The sequence below is a fragment of the Mycteria americana genome, chromosome 8, assembly GCF_035582795.1.
Source record: "Mycteria americana isolate JAX WOST 10 ecotype Jacksonville Zoo and Gardens chromosome 8, USCA_MyAme_1.0, whole genome shotgun sequence".
Lineage (NCBI taxonomy): Eukaryota > Metazoa > Chordata > Aves > Ciconiiformes > Ciconiidae > Mycteria > Mycteria americana.
In genome coordinates, this window is record NC_134372.1 from 19,910,809 (window position 1) to 19,925,462 (window position 14,654).

General features: G+C 46.8%; 1 protein-coding gene across 1 annotated transcript in view; it reads left to right on the plus strand.

Moving 5' to 3' along the window:
• Window positions 1–14,654, plus strand: part of FGF18 (fibroblast growth factor 18) — a 75,705-nt gene that overhangs the window by 13,850 nt on the left and 47,201 nt on the right. The window lies entirely within an intron of this gene.

Here is a 14,654-nt window from a genome sequence, read left to right on the forward strand (position 1 = left end):
TGCTCCATGGAGCAGCCTGGAGCAGAGTTGGTAAGTTAGAGTGAAAATGCTCACGGAGCCCGTTAGCCCAAGACAGCAGGCTAGGGTTTGCATCGGGGGTAACTTGTTTAAGCAGAATTGATCAGCCACTTGTGTCTGCAAGCGGGAGCAGGCAGTGATGAAGTACCCTCCAGCTTCCTCAGAAAGGGGATACTGTGGCAGCAGGGTTTTTATAAAGGGAAACTGGGAGAGCCAAATAGATGCTTGACCCTTTTGTTAGCAGGTACCGAGCTGGCATGACTGGTAGCCCTAAGTTACTGCTCCAAAGCCATTTTTCTGATCTCCGGGATGGTGCCAGCAGGTCTTGCAGCACATCACCACGTGTAGCCGAGGGGACTCTGCCACCGTGCATGGCAGCATGCAGCAGGCTGAAAGCAGTAGTGATGGTACAGGAGCATCGTTTTGGGGAGGGCATTAGTGAATTGAGAGGTGCGGGAATACATCTCCTCAAACACGCCTTCGGGGCTGGGTCCGGGGGATGCCCAGCTTCGGCTCTTACCTCCCTCTCGGTCCTCGGTTTGCTGACCACCTTTGGCAGGGCATGAGGGGAAAGGGTAGGCACCTTCTCTGTGGGCTTATGAGAGTGCCGGGCTTGATGAGGAGCATCTTGGGTGCCGACACTGAAACAGAGGTGGTTCCTGTGTCTTCTGTTTTCCCTTGAAGCTTTTGGAGCTGGCCATACATTTTGTTCACTGAACATGAACTTCTAAGCCATTTTTTAACATCTTGGTCTTGTGTTGGGGATATTTTCGGTGTGAAATCATGCTTTGCTGATCGTTCTTGGAAGCTCTGCAGTGTGTTACTGTGCAGCATCTCAGACTGGGATTTCAGGTAGGGCCACCCTGGAGAAATTATAGGAAACAGAAAAGGTTATTGTTAATGATGACTTTAATTGAGTTTTGCTAAATAAAAGTGAATCTTCCCAGGTAAGTTGATCTGAAGAGATTTCTTTAAAGTAAGTAGCACATTTTCAAATGGGAATTGGTTCTGTCCACCTCCTACGTCAGCAAGGCTCCATGGTGATGTGTTTGGGGTTCAGAGGACATCCAAAGAGCTCCATCCTGCCCTACAGTTCATGAAAGAGGTTTTGCAAGGAAAGCAAAGTATAAAGCAAGACCAAAAGAAAATATCTCCCTTGCAGAGATGAAGAAAATTTTGCATCTTATGTTTCAAATAAGTGAATTACTGATCAAAATCATCTCTGGAAAGCCCTGTTCCAGAAGGAGCTTGCAAGACTTTTGTAAATAAAGATGTTTCTCATGTACATGGGAAGAAAACTATGCAGGAACAAATTTAATATTGCAGGTGCTTGGTCACGGTAACTTGGGGAGAGGAAAAGGAAACTCATCCGCAATGTGTTGGCAAAGTGTGCAACTGAAATGGGGAAAAGCTGTTTGAAGGACAAGGGGGTGCTCATCTCCATGGCTGTGATTTCACAAATTGCCATTTATTTTTAGGTAATTTGCTGGTCTACTCTACTTTTCACCCTGACTGCTCTTCTTCAACACTGTTACCCCAGGACCTTGCCTTTAACAAGTCCCAGTGGGTTCAGAGAGCTCCGGTGGCTTGTTCCTGGGAGCTGGTCTCCTGCTGGATTGTGCTGTGCTATTGTCGCAGTTCCCTGCTCTCTCCTGTTCAGGAGCCTCCAATGTCTTTTCCAAACCTGAGCCTTCTTTGTGGCACAGCAGTGCTGGGCATCTCTGGGCCCCTGCATGAACAAGGCAGATGAATCTTATGTCCTGTCTGTCCCCTTTCTGTGAATTTTGGTTTTTGATACAGCTGTGTACTTTGCTTTGTAAAAAAAAGTGCCCCTGGCTCTTTCAACAGTATCCCAAGTCAGGGCTTGTCTGATAGACTATTTGGATATGGTGGGTGAAGTCCAAGGACAGAGAATATGTCATTACATATTGCCAGCATCACTGATGAGTGGGAACTGGAAGGAGGAAAGGAAATGCCCAGTGGTAGTTGATGTTTTATTGGTTTTTAGACCTGAGGAGAATCACTGTCTGTGAATTGTAGCTTGAAGTTTGCAGAGATCTTCTTCACATACAACGCCTTTTCCTGTTGTGACACTAAAAGCTTCAGATCAGCCTGCCAGCTGGGGAAGGGCAGGTCCACAGTGACCCCTTGTAATGCTGCCATGTGTCAGCCATGTTCAGCAACACCAGCCCTGCTGTCACAGGCTTTATTTCACTGAGTCAGGATGAAGAGCCCGAAGAGGCTGTCCCCCAAGCTGAGCATGCCCATTGGGTGTTGTAATTAGGCTCTGAAAGAGAGATCAGCCCAGAGAGAAAGGACTTTTCCCCCTCAATAACTAATATTAGCAGGCTGGTATTCAGGAGACATATAACCATTGAGGCTGCTGTGTATTTACCAGTTTCCAGTGATGTTTTGGTAGTTTCCATAACATGGATTTGATACTTGCTCTGAACCTGCAAATGTCTCCCTTCAGAGCACTGCTGTTGGAGACGGTGGGAGTAAAGAAGATGCTCAGTTGAATGATGGAGAAGACAAACTTTAAATGTAGGAGGGGAGGGTCCAAGCTATGGGAGGAATTTTGAGATCCAAACAGCTAATGTCAGCCAGTCCTAAAAGCGGGCATGAAAAAACTGGAGGCAGGCTAGTGGGAATGAACGCAAGGCAGAAGTTGAGGTATCGGCAGCACAAACGTTCCCAGTGGAATGGCTCCTGCAATTTCAGTAAATCCCCCGACTGGCCTCCACTTATTGTTAGATGGATTAACCTCCCTGTCCTTGGCCACAACCATTTTCTTATATCCCAGCACTGTGTAGAGGCTGCCAAATCATTGGATGAGTGAGCACTGACACCTGAGGAGGTCCCTTTCCCCTTGGCACCATTCCCATGTAGGGTTACTAGGTGTTATCTTGCCAGAACAAGCAGGAGCGGGACTGGTTAGAGCTTAGTAAAAGGTTTCCAGAGAGGAAACTCGATAGAGGGGAAAGTGGCATGGGATAATTCGATAGTCTCCAGGCATCTCTGCTGAATCAGCTGTGTGCTTTTGGAGAATCCACCTTTCACGTGAGATCAGTGCTTGGGAGCTACTGTCCAGGGAGACAGTTGTTAACCACATCTCTATTTTCTTTGCAAATGCAATGGAAAAAGGTGTTTTTGAAATCCTGCCTTGAACTCGTGTGCACTGCTCAGCAGTTGCGATGTTTTACCCTAGAGGGAGTTGCTTTTCTGCAGTGGGAGCAGGGATCTGTGTGTTCCTTGGACGATGTCAGGGGACTGGGATGAAAGGAGCTACCAGGGTAAACATCGGATCACTGCTGTGGTGCTGCCACTGCAAATGTTTATTTCTTTTATGGGGAGATCGGTCTCTGGTGATCTTCTGTCTCCTGATGGCAGTGTTTTCCCGAGGGTTGGGTTTCCCATGTCTTGTGCTTTTGTTCATGTTTTCGTGGAGGTCCCAGCTGGGCTGGTATCGAGAAGAAGAGCCAGAGATGTCACCTTGGACCTGATGGGCCCGTGCTTTAAACCAGCATTGTAAGTCCTAGGGGTGAATGACTCTGCCTTATTCCAGGGTTTGGAAAACCCCTGACCGGTTTCAGGGGAGTGGACTTGGGGTTTCCGCTCTGCCCTACTGCTGTGGCCAAACGGGTTTGCAGCTGGAGCATCTGCCCTGGGAGGAAGTTGCTGCTGATGGAGGGAAGTAGAGAAAAGGTCAGGAGTGCTTTGAACCTGGCAGGTTTTTCAGTAATTGGGCTCAGGGCTTGTTTGAAGAGACAAACAAATTGCTGGTAAGTATTTTTAGTGGGGTGCCTGCAGCTTTTGTCCCAGGACCACCCTGCTGGGAGGACTGCCCTGGTCTCTGCTGCAGCCCAACCGACGTGGCCAAGCTGGGCTCCTCCACCACTGCATGTGAAACGGGGCGAGGAGTGGAGGGTGATGGGGACAAACCGTGTGCTCGGCTGGCAGCACCCCGGGGATGAGTGGGGATAGTGGAGGGACAGCCCCCTCACCCTTGTTTCTCACCTTTGCAGAGCTCCCTGTGCTTTGTGCAAAGGCTTTTAAGTTGTTTAGGAGCAACTTGGCTGCTGCTGCTGGACCTGCTTCAAAAGGGACTTCCTCCGCAGCTCACCATACGGGTGATACATGCTCAGACATGGGTTACTGTGCTGCTGCCTTGTCGGGGACTGGGTTTGCTCTTACTGTGTTTTGGGCTGGAGACTTTATCGTTTCCTCTCAAGGTTTTGTTTCTTGAATGCCTGTTTCAACTGCTCAAAAACACTAATAGACAACTTCTTGCAATAGTTTGAATTGCTGAATGGTTTTAATTCCTGCATATCAGGGAAATTTATTTCAGCAGGAGTATTTTCTCCATGAAGAAAAGAAACTTTTTTTTTGTTAAGGTAGTGAAGGCAGTTGTAGCATGCCAAGCTCCCCGAATCCAACTGCTGGCTTTGTGGATCTGTGATCTCACAGAGCTTGGTTGGGGCTGTTCTGCTAAGCCTTGTGGTAGTTGTCTTTGCAGTGATACCCATGCCGCGAGGAGGGACACAAGATGAAACTACTTCTGAAAAATATTTACGTCCTGGTGCTAGCAGCGAGGAGCAGTGGCAGTAGCACAGAGCCAGGCAGGGATCCTGGGTCATGCATGGCCCGTGCGAAGCCTGAAGAACGTTGCCGCTGGTCAGCAGAGTGTATGGGGAATTAATGAATATTGAAACTTCCCCCGAGCAGAGAGTACACCCCTTGGGAAGCACAGCGGGAAGGGGGGTAATTGGTTTGGGTTTTGTTTTGCCCTCATTGAACTTGACGGTGTCGGAAATAACTGTGGTGAAGTGGCAATGATGGGAGCTTAGCTCTTCACCAGCAAAACCATCTGGGGAGAAACCACGGTAGGAGATTTCAGCCGTAAAGGGGAATATTTTGGAAAGCTTAGGCTTGTGGAAGCAGTGATTTTTGCAGATCAGGACTGTTGTGAAGGCTGTTGTAGTGTAACATATCCTCCAGAGCTGATCGTGTCTTCTCTCCATGGGCTGTGTGTCTCAGGGTGGGTTTGATCTGCATGGCAGGACATGTCCAGAGCAATGTATGTGCAGTGAGGTCTCAGTCCTGGGGAGGTGCGAGGGTTTCTGCTGGCACCAAGGTTTGGGTTGCCGTGATCACGCTGTCCAGGTCCAGGCCATGTAGTGCTATTTGGGCAGTGTTTGGCACCAAAGGGGATGAGACCTGAGTGGTGGCTGGAGTGGGAGATGGCAGGTGAGGCAGTGCCTGGAGGGGATGTGGGGGCTTCACCCTGTCCCTAGATGGCTCCGCCAAGGTCTAAGGTGAGTGGCAGAGCTAAATAAACAGTTGGGTGATACTAGTCCAGCTTATTGCTATGTTTCTTCCAGTAAAAAAAAAAAATAAAATTAGTGCAGTAGTAAATGGGAACATTGTACATTTTGGAAAACCGCGTGCCGAACATGGGAACAAATTTGGAGCCCTGAAACCCAGCCTATCCAACTTCTGTTTGACAGCTACAGCATTAACCCTTGCAACTTCGTGCAGCCCAGGCTGCCCAAGGATGCCCCATGGAAGCCCCATGGAAGCCTGAGGTGACCGCATGAAACCACCATGGAAATGTAATGTATTTCAGTAAGCAAGGGAGGAACCTGTTTGTTGAGCTGTTTGTTTGGTTTTATTTTAATATCCTCTATTTTTTCCCCTACTTATCGTTTTGAAACTCCTGTTCTTATTATTCTGGAATCATCACACTATTTCCTAAAAATATAGTTTCACTAGGATGGGGTTGGATTTTTTAAAATGGAAAAGCAGTGGATCTCGTGGGACAGAGTTGTAGCACTCGAGCAAAGCTAAACTGCTTTGCACCCACATGGACCTTAAGTCTCCCTGCATCAGTATCTCTTCCTGAGACAAAATCATGTGGATAAATGACAACTTTGAGTGAGGATTGCTGAGATTGCCTTAAACTGGTGTCACAGATGTCCTACAAGACCAGATGGCTGGACATTTTAAAGCTCTGTCATGATCTTGTGTCCCAGTTTGGGAACCCCAGAAAGGACAACCAGACATCTTGACAAATGTGCATTTTAGCATGTCCCTCTGCTACACGGAGGATATCAGCTTTTCCCTTGAGACCTCAGTCGACTGATGGTTGGCCAACAGTCGGAGCTGCAGAACCGAGCACCTGCAGATCCCTTTGGGTATGTGGGGACCTGCAGCGACCCTTCAAAATCATCCTGGGGGAGATGAGGTGCCAAAGCTGGAGTGGTCACATCTGCATGGCGTCAGGTGGTTTCGGGTCGGACCTTCCTTCCAGCGCTGACCTCCCTTGCAAGCCCTGGGCAGCAGCTTTGGAAGGCAACGTTTTGCCAGTTGCAGTGGAAGTCAGAAGGACCACCCAGTTCTGATAAGGGCAATTTAGAAAGGAAGGAGAAGATTGTGAAAAGAGGGGCAAAGGGGCACAAAGGGAAGAAAAAAAAAAAACGCCACCGCTGAACAAAAATGAAGATCAAGACTGCTGCTAAACACACTGCCTGCGAGGGAGGTCTCTACCGTGCCTTTTCTAATCTAGAGCCAGCAAGGATTGTATTAACAGCTTCAACGCAATGGAACAAATTAATCCCTGATGTAATTGAAATCGGTGAGGTCTCACAATAGGTGAGTTTGACCCAGTGGGATAGAAATAGAACAAGTATTGGAATGAAGGAGTGAAATGAAGTCACACTGTTCAGCCATTGGTATTTCATTCCTAGAAACAAAGGCCAGACGAATGCAGAGAATACATGGCTCTGCTGGGCATGGTTGAAAGCTGCTCAATAATATCAAGCTTTGAAGGGATATTTCTGTGTGGAGAGGAAGTATATAACACAGATATAACAAGCATTAAAAAGAAAGAAAGACAAAGAAAGAAAGGAAGAAAGAAAAAGCCTTGCTTGCTCGTCGCCTGATTGATAGCTGTGGTAAAATAATACCAGCCCTGAATTTAACAAAAAGATATATCACAGCTGGAGAAAAATAAGAAAAAGAATTAAGGTCTGAATTGTATTTCTGGAGAATCAAAACTGTCAAGAGCTCGTGGCGAGACGCAGCGTCCTGCAGATACCCATGCAGCTGAGATGCACAGGGTTGGTTTGCTTTGGTTAGCACAGGTAGCAGGAGCTGGTCCCACTGGGAAAGAGGTGCCTTTTGGAGCTGGGAGGCGGCTCGGACTTGGCCCCTTCGGCGCTGCTGCACCATGGCATGTCGGAGGCTCCTGCAGGGGGGGAAGGTGGACGCCGTGGGGGTGGGCTTCCTCTAGCAGGCTGCTGAGCTGCTGTTGCTCGTGGTAATTATATTAATAATGTGACTGCGGGGGCTGCAGCCAGTGGCCTGGTTCTGAATCAGTGAGAATGGGCAGATGCAGGTGGAGATGTGGAGGACGGGGGTGTTGGAGCCCATTTAAGAGAGCTGCAGTGCAGCACTTGAGCAACGCTCTCGTGCTGGGCTTTGCACTGGCAGGCAGCGCTGGCTGGAGGCACCTTCCCTTCCTCTGGTTGCACGCGAGTACAGCTGGGGTTTTAAAAGTTATTAATCAAGGCTGAAACCCTGCTCTTCCCCAGACTGAACCATTTCACAGGATGGAACAAGTTTAAAATGTCACCGTCTCACGAATGCTGCGTTTTCACAGTTCTGGCTAAGGCTCACTCCATCATCAAAATGAGAAATTTCGTTTTCTCGAAGGCAGCATCATCTTTCTCTAGAAAATGGCCAAATACTGACTGATGGGACATAAAACATTGGTTTCCTCAAACTCGCTCAGGTTCCATTTTTTTGGCACTCCCTCCCACCTTCCTCATGGTTTTTCATACCAGGCTCAGTAACACTGTTGTCTGCCATCCAAGGGTCGATGGACATGTTGCTTTAGGGGAGCTGGATAGCAGTGGTACATGGCTTGGAAAGCTGGTGGGACCTCGGGGAGATGCTGGGGGGTTTGGCTGAGCAATAGCCGTATTTCTCAGGGGCTGTGTGTTTCAGAGAGAATGAAGGTCTGATGCTGCCCAAGGAGATTTAATGTATGGCCTCTCTGAATGCGGCAGGCAGCTCTCCAGAGAAAAGGAGGCTCCGCTTGCAGAGCAGCTTTTGGATCCAAGTATGCGTCACCTCGCTGAGCTGTATGTCCCCTCTTCCAAGCCCTGGAAACATCCTCTCTTTGGGTCTTGTTTAACATTTCTGAAATCCAAAGGGATGGGCAGGCTCGACCCCCTCATCACCCCGTTTCCATCTCCTTTCCAGCTCCATCCCTACATGCACTTCACTTAGAGTGCATTAAACAAAGAGCAGACATCATTGAATTTCACGTACTGCAGCAACTTGAAAGCGCTCAAGTCAAAGAAATGAGGGGCTCAATTTCAGAGCATATCTGTGCAGGCGCAGGGAGAACTCTGGGTTTCTCCCCGTGATGGGCCGATGTCTCCTGCATGGGCCCATGCCGAGGGAGAACTCAGCACCCATCCTCGGTGCAGGCAGGAGCTCTTCTGCGACGAGGCCAGGCACAGGAGGGGAGGTGGAGGTGGTCTGGTGCTTGGCTTTCTTCCTTTCCCAGCATGGTGAAATGGAGGTTGGGAAGAGAGCGGAGAAAGGGAATAGCCTGAACGCGTTGCAAGGAGAAGCACAAGGGGGAAAAGTATTATTCAAGCTGAAGGACACTGTTGGTACAAGAATAAACAGATATAAACTGGATGCAAATATATGAGGTAGAAAATTAAGGCAGAGAATATTAGGGAAGTGTTGCTGAAACAGCCTTCTAAGGAAGCAAAGACAAAAGATGGTTCATGATTCTATTTATGAACAGGCTATAGAGTGGTACAGCTCTTGTGGAGCGAGATCTTTTGGCACCTGCGTTTTAAATAGGACATTCATGCTTGTCCAATGAAATATTTTTTCCACCAAAAAAAAAAATCAAAAAGTGTTTCAAGTGAAATACTTTGTAAACGCCATTGGTGGACTCTTTTGTGGAGTCGTATGTCTGCATCGTTTTGAACAACCCCTTCCACGGTGCACTGTGTTGCCCTTTCTCACAGTGCATCCTGGAGGGTGCGCAGTCATCACCCAACGTGACATCTCCCAAGACTGAGAGTGCAACTTTGCTTTTTGGATATTTATTTTTGAAGGAAAAAATATTTTTCTGTGAATAGCAGGAAGAAACAAACACCAAAACAAAGGTCTAAGTTCTGTTATTTTGAAAGGCAGTTCTGGCACTGTCACGCCATAGCCTCTCTCCCATTGGATGCACAGTGATTCACTCTGAAGTGCCATCTCCCTTTACTCCAGGTTCCTGCTGCACATCTGAATATGGAGCCGCTTTGTGTTAGATGAATTTCCAAATGTGCTTCTAAGGCCAAATAAGTGAATACGTCAAAGCAGTGCACATCCACTTCTGTCTGGCTTCAAGCTAGGCTCTGTAACTTGAAGGTAACAATATCCTGGCGACGGATTGACTTTGCAGTTAAGGGGAGGAAGAAGCAGCAAATAAGGAGTGCATTGTGTTTCACTGTATGTCAAGGATGGCTGTCATGGCGAGCTAGCAAATCCTGCTGTAATTGGCATAGAGGAATTTTGCCAAAGTCATGGAAGCAAAGTGGTTTGTTACTTGCCTTTGCAGACTTGAGAGAGATCTGTCTTGGATATCCTCTTGTTGACCTTATCAAGTTAACTTTCATGTGTTTAGAAGGTCATGGAGAAAATCATTAATATTACGTTGATTTGATGGCTGAAAGGTAATAAGTATTTCTTGCTTATCAGATGGGGTTTGAAAGGACTTTGAATAGCTTGATTTGTTTATCTTTTGCAATCGGTACGGCCCTTAGCAAGAGGGATTTTGTATTCCTAGTTCAGTTTGGGGAATGACATATCGTTTGCTCTCTGATGAGGCTTGGAGGCTCCGTAGGATAAAAAGCAAAAAAAATCAGGAAATTCTGAAGTCCAGCTCCCAGCTAACTTGGCCATGCTGTGGGCCTTGGACATCTCAAACTGTAACGCTTTATGACATGAACAACAACAGATCAACATCCCCTTTTACTGGAAAGCTCAAAATAGAAAATTCGAAGTGCGTAGAGGTTGGGTGGATGGAAAGCCAAATCCCATAAACATGGCTTGGCACCGCGAAGGTTTCATTGACCTTGGCGGGGCTATGATTGCTTTCCGTTCACAACAAGGCATCGGTGTTTGCAGAGCTGTGGCACAAGCTTGCGTAGGACTAACATCGCAGTGCCGCTGTCAGAGGCTTTTGCAGTTCTTGAGCGTTTCTTGGATTACTTAAGGTGAAACCTTAGGCTGCATCAGCAAAATGGTCTTTCCCTCTCTCTCCATCTGGAATTTAACAAATAGGAGAGTCATTCTTTAAGCTGAAGGATCGTTGTAAAGCCATTTAAAATGAAATCCACCCATTGTTTGAGAATCATTCGGCAAAAAAGCACTTGAAAATCTCCCAGTGTGGGCTGTCTGAAGACAGATGTGGTTTCTGGTTTCTCTGGCTCTTTGGAAAGGAGGTAGGACTAAATGCGCCTACCTTGAATGATTGGGCAAGTAGAACAGAGAGAAGGGAGAGCTGCTTTTTTTCAGGAGTGAGGCATTTCTGATGCATCAGTTGCTTTGGGTGATGGTTGTTTCTAAAAGGAATGCTGTTTATTCCCTTGCATAAGATCTGTATTGCCAACTGTATTTTTAGCTGTAGAAGTGTTTTAGATGTTTGTAGCTGTATATTATCACTGAAAGATGTAGTGATAAATAGTAAATGGGTGAGGAACTGATTGCAAAGAAAAAGAGAGGAAGAATAAAAATGAAACCAAAGTTGATGCTCTGTTTTAACAACTGGGATTTTGCAGACAATAAACTGTTGGCAAAGAATGAGATGGAGTTATATGAAACCCGCTATCCTGAGATACTGAATTTGTCCTGCACAGACAGTGGCCCATACCAGTTGGATAGATTTGCAAAATAGACCACAGTACAACCCCAAATCGCACCAAAATGCTGGAGGAGATAAAGTAATGCAGGAAATCCTTTTCCTGTCCCTAGTGTCCCACAGGGCATGTTGCTGGTTGGGAGCTAGAAGTTGCAAGCAGCCATTCATTTCAGGGACCTGTTGTGCTGAACTCTGGATCCAGAGTCTGTAGGTTTTGCTACCTACAGCATGAATGCGTGGATGATCAGATTGAAAGGCCAAAAAAGCCCCGTGGTGGTTTGGTGTATGATGTTTTTATATGCAGTAATAACATATTAATAGTAAAAAAAAAAAAAGAGAAAAAAAAGATTTCCTTTTGCTTTGGTGAACAGAAGTGAAAGCCCTTAACTTTTCAAGTGGGGCTGGGACTTAAAGACATTTCTGCCTTTTTTTTTGTCTGGTTGTGATTGTTACAGAAATGTATTTGGGGGTGGATGGACTCGGTTTTAGGTGACCTTCTTGAGTGAGTGTTGGTGATCAGTTACCAAAGGAGGCATATGTTACTAATTTTTTTGAGATTTATGAAAGAGTCTCTCTTATAGTATATATAAATGGACTTTCTTATCTCAGTAAAGTTAGCTGCTTGAGGGAGTATACTCTTTAGGGCAGGGATATTGTGAGAATGGATTTCAGCAATGATCAAATAGGTTTTATCTCATGAAATCGACACTGCATGAAATTTTATTTTAGAGTATTGATACTCTCTGCTGCAGGCCAGATGCAGCCCAGGCTGGCATGGCTAATTCACCTTGGCCACACTCCAGCAGAGCATCCTGTTTCAACAGAGTGGTTAAGCGTGTGCTTATCTTCAAGCAGGCAGCTAAATCCTGGTGGTTTCACTGCTGCTCTGGACCACGGCTTCTTGACCAGGGACCAGGGCTTCTTGACCAGGGACCAGGTCAGCTGCAAGGAGAACCTGTAGCACATTCCCCCTCCAGGATTTCTTTCCCTAGGTTAGAGCTGGGCCTGTTACTGGAGAAGTGATGGAGTGATACATGCTTGGGCTGACTTTATTTCAGTGGTTGGTGTCCCCTGCTGATCCCCGCGTCAGGTTACCGCTGGGCTTGGACAAGGTGTTGGGGTTGTGGGTGATGCCAGCCAGGCCCTCGGCTGGGGGAGGAGGAGACGACATCCCTCTGGGCTGCAGCGTGCCCTTCTTGCGAAGGGAGGGACACTTAATTAGCTGATCTTGGGCAGGAGGACTGTGACAAACATGCAGAGGCGGGTTCGTGGCATGTTCGGAGCTGACCACAGCGCAGGATGGCTCCATGGGTGCCCAGAATCCACCCGGGCACTGCGGCTACGGGCTGGGGCCTCTGTGGTGTGAGTGCTCAAGAGACAGTTAGAAGGGAGAATTAAAACATGTTTGGGAAAACAGATTGCCTTTTCTGTTTGAAGTTTCCAAGAAAGCAAAGCAACCTGCCCTTCCCCCCACTTCAGATCCCACCTGTTTTGTTTTTTTTTCCCTAGAAAAATGTGAAATTCATTAACATGTGGTGAAAGCAATGTAACGACGTCATCTTGATTTAAAATCTGTTTTAAATCTTAAAATGATGGAGCCAGAAGCTTAACTGCAAATAGCCTTGCTTTTGTGGGTATGAGGCAGATTGTCAACATTACTCAAACATCTCTGTTTTTAGTAGTTTAGCATCCTTTGCAACCATATCATTTGAAAAGAAAGCACGAAGAGATGCAGGAAGAAAAAAAGAAATGAATTATTATTCCTGTCAAAAGCCAAGTCCTGCTTGCTGTGCTCAGACGTAGCTGCGGTGCCTCGGGAGAGGAGGGCGAGCAGAGCCTGGCTCAGTGGTGGCCATGAGCTCTGTCAGCATCCCGCAGTGCCCTCCTGGCAGGTGCCATGGCTCTCGCGTCCTCAACTTTGGGTCACAGCTTCTTGCTGTGCTGTTTTTTGAGAGTGGGAATTATAGCTATGATTAATTGTGTAATTCTTGTCTGTCGCCTATGTCATCATCTTGAATGTCTGCTTAGACCCAGCGTTGCCCTGAATCTCCTTTTGCTTGGCCTGTGCATTTAGCTCCTGCAGTCTCCTCCTGACTTCTGACAGTAAAATAAGAGAGTTAAATCACTTTCTCTCCTAGGATTTGGGATTCAAATAGCATAATCCCAGCATTTAATAAGGGCAGCAAAGGCGATGCCACAACATCCCTGTGAACCTCATTGCTGTTGCCACTGTGTTGAATATAATGTTTTTGTTTGGGTTGCTTAGTGAAGGTCTGGTGCTAAGCAGCACTGTCTGCCCGAAGTTTTCTTCCTGCTGCTGATCTGTGTGTCTACTCGATAATTGGAAATGCTAAAAAGTTCTTTTGAGGTTTTAACTTTCAGGGAGTGTTTGGCTTCGAAATATTTGCTCGTATGAGATGACATATGCAGGAGGCTGAAGCAGGGCTGGTTTGTGTGTTGTGGCCACTTGCTCCTATGTGTTTTAGCCTGGAATGGACATAAACGAGGATTTATAAACCCTTTTTAATTTGCATTGCCAGCTCCATCCCCACACCAATATATCAGAACACTGTTGCTTGCAGGTTAGGGAGACAAGCATGGTGTAGTGGGAATGTGTTAGGAGGAGAAGTAGTAACCCTGCCTACGAGTAAATGTAATTCCTCTGCCAGTCCCAAACCTAGGCATCATTAAATTCCCATGTGATTCTTATTTTGTGGTGGATTTTGTCTCTTACACACAATTGGTACACAGCATTAGAGTTCAACCAACAACGAGTAGACTTTGAATGGTCTTTGTCTTGGTCAAATTAAAAGTGGCCTATTGTGCAGTGGTTTTGTGTGTGTGCCACTCGATAATCTTTTGCTTTTGGTTTCCGAATGATTTGTTGTTCTGTGAAGGGAGTCTGCCACCAAAATATTGTCCATCTGTGAGTTGGGAATGAGCAGCGTGGTTGTTGTCATGCAAACACTCTTGGGGACAGATCGTGGAGTGATTTCTGGGCTTTTGTATTGTTTGGGCGTGAAGTGCTTTTGGGTTTGTGCTGCCCAGCCTCCCTATCTTGAGAACGCCTGAGTTGTCTGGTCCTCTGACCTTGGGCAAGGCAGGATGACTCTCCGGAAACAAAAGCAGGAATCCTGTTTCAGTGTTTCTTGGGAACAGTTAAGATAGGAAACAAGACCTCCAGAGAAGGGCAGATGTGTCAGAGAAAGTTTCTGGTAATATTTTAAGGCTGTAGTGAACTAAGGTTAATTTAATCCATTGGCCAGAAAAAACAGATGAAGTGACTCAAGCGATCAGACCCCTGCTGATAGCAGCCTCGCAGCTGGACGAGCTGGTTTGGCTCTTGCTGGTCCTTGTGATCTCTCCCCAGGCCGTGGCCCTGTTGAGGCAGACAGAGGCACATCCATAGACAGTCACCAATGAGCCAGCTTCACTGAAAAGCAGAGCTTGCAAAAAAGTTAGTCTGAAGAGTGCCCGTGTACACATGACAGTTTTATCGTAGTAGATTTTACGCCTGCGTGAAGCGAGAGTCCAGTCTGCTAATGTCAGCATAAATAGTTTTTTCCCTTGACTTGTTCCCTGCAGTTAATCCAGGGAATCAATGCAGCTGCTAAAGGTGAAGCACAAATTCTTTGAAATGGAGACGTCCATCCCCTTTCTCCTATACGTGTCTGTGTAACCTGGTAGAGGCTATGCATAT